Below are 2,721 nucleotides of genomic sequence, written 5' to 3'. Positions count from 1 at the left end.
GTCAAATGTGAAGTATTATGCACCTATTCCTTCATTCCGTTTCTCCATAGCTTCAATGTGTGAAGGTGTATGTATCTGCAAGAGTGTATGTGTATGCGCATACATAAATATGTATGTACATGTGGGGATAGAAATAATTTAATTTGGTCATATGCAAACAAACAAAACATTAAATATTTACTGCATTTCAACAGTGCATGTGGTGGCCTTGAATATCTTATCACAAAGGAACAAATGCCAAATCAGAATCAAGAGTTATTCTGCTGGGCAAAATGCAGTGTTCAGCAAGGATTTCAAAGCCTTTAAAAAAAAAAAACAAAACCCAAAACAAAACAAAAAAAACCCCTACATTGTTATTGCATTTAGTTGAGGGCTTATATCTCATCCTTTAGCCTCACTACACAAAACTGAGAAAGTGATTATGAAGTAAAGTCAACCATTAGCGCAACCAGTGTTATCAGACTGAACTAACAGGGACTGCTGCTGAGGTAGATTTAAACTCCCTTAAAACTCGTGTTACCATTCTCTTGTGTTGCTTGAGCCATCCTTTTATGCTCCTTGCTTAAAAACCATTATGCTACAAGAAAGAGATGGCAGTGCCTAATAGTGGTAAGACTTCTTAGGCATGATCTGAAGAGAAGAAAAAGAAACAACAAAAACACCTCAGAAAATAAGATGGAAGGAAAAATGATTTTGAGCTGGTCATTTCATTGGCACCAGAGAGGATACCATGCTCTGAGATATCTCCATATATAAAACATTAGAAATCTCATCTGGTTCAGAAGAATACCAGAGAATAATTTTCCTTCTCTTTCTTCACCAGCCCAGTGAGTAGTAAGTATGAAGCCAAATTTTTCTAATGCGAGATCCTTCTTTGCCTCTGTAAACATCCAGTTGGTCACTCTCTCTCTCTCAAACTCCCTCTTTGCCATTTTGCAGATTTTTCCGCCTCTTGGATTTTCCTGGTTCCTCCTGATAATGTCATACTGTACATGTAGCAGTAGCAAAAGGTAGTGCTACATGAGGTCTTTCCAGTATTCCTCCTCCTGTTCCCCACATTTCAGAATTATGTCTTTTACTGCTCTCTTCTCTTTTGCATTCCTTTCCCATAGAGAAGGAGATGCAAGATACTTTCTGCCAAAGCCATCTTGCAATTATGCCAGTTCAAAAAACAAGTCACAAACAGTAGAGGAAGCTCATAGGGGAAGGAAGAGCAGCAGAGACATGTTGACACGTGCAGTCACTACTCCACTTGTTACTTATGAGCATCTTCTATTGACAGCATCATAAGTGAGGAGTCATTCAAGCAAGAGGTCAGCGAAGAACTTCAGTAGGGTCTGAATGTCAAATGTAGAGGCAGCACTCAGCAACTGGTGAAGGACATGTGTATCGTTTATCTGATGATCATTCATCTCCCTCCCAGCTTCTTCTCCTGGTACTTATTAATGACTTGGCTCTTTCTAGCCACTAGTCCAGGGTATAATAAAATCAGAATGAAAGCTGATAATGTTCAATGGAGAAGCCACCAAATGAAATAGAGCAGTCATCAAGGAAGGTATGCACAGAGGAGAAGCCAGGAAGGTTGGAAAACTATATTTGAGTATATGGGAGGGGGAAGGGAACCTGTAGAAAAACTCTAAAAGACAGCAGAGTGATGGCAGGGCATCCTGAAGTCACAGTTCAGATCTGACCAGCTGTTCTTATAGGTTTTTTGTGTTAAGCGAGTGAATGACTCAAACTATTTCAGATAGTACATGGAGTGAAAGAGCCAACCAAGAGTAAGCCATCTTACTGATCTCATTCTACTTCACTGCTGCTGAGAAGAGAGGAGAGTTTAGACTGTGACAGTATGAAAAAAAGGCCAGTGAGAAGTCATCACTGAACCAGAAATGCCACATGCTGTCTGTTTTCTTCCCTATCATACAAGAACTAGAATCAGATAAGTCTGTGCTACCACAGGTGGTGGAAGAGAGAGTCAGAAAAACTTAGTACAGGAAGACAGAATTATTGTTTGTCATGGTTTTATGATTTTTGGTTATTGGTATTCCACATCATAACATCATGTAGTGTATGTAACTGGTTCTCAGAAGAGAAGGACTACTACATTCCCCAGGGGATTTTGTGACCCTGTTACCGTTTTCCAGCCAGAGGGAAAGATAAAAACTCGCAGATCACAAGACCTTGTTCTCTTTCCGCCCATCTCTCATCCTGGCAGTGTCTCGCTCCCCAGCTGTCTTATCGTCGGTATTAGAGTAAGGCCTACCTTGATTTTTGGACATTCTCTCTTGTTGTATTGGACTTATTAGCTTAAATTGTAATTATATTATATTATAGTGTGTTATTTTGCATTCCGATATCTTATTTAGTGAACTAGTTTGTTTCTCCTCAGATCATTGCTGCTGTTATGTTTTTTGGCCCATCTCACTACCCTTTTTCCCTTTCCTGGGGCGTGGGTCCGTGGGTCCCCCGTCCCATTCGTCACGGAACCGGGCCGAACGCCCGTAAACTGTTGACATTGTTGCTCCATGAGCCCATAGTTCAAACAAGGGAACATCCCACACATTTAAATCTTTCACTTGCTTGGGAAAGGTAACAGGAAGTTGGTTAAATTTGATGTTTTAACAAAAATATGACTGAATTATTTGTGAAGTACAAATAGTGAAAGCATTGCTTGTCATTAAACATTAAGATGGCACCAGCAAAGCTATACATATTTTTCCA

The sequence above is a fragment of the Numida meleagris genome, chromosome 4 (genome assembly GCF_002078875.1).
Source record: "Numida meleagris isolate 19003 breed g44 Domestic line chromosome 4, NumMel1.0, whole genome shotgun sequence".
NCBI lineage: Eukaryota > Metazoa > Chordata > Aves > Galliformes > Numididae > Numida > Numida meleagris.
The sequence above is the reverse complement of the archived record's forward strand: the minus strand, read 5'-3'. Positions refer to the sequence as shown.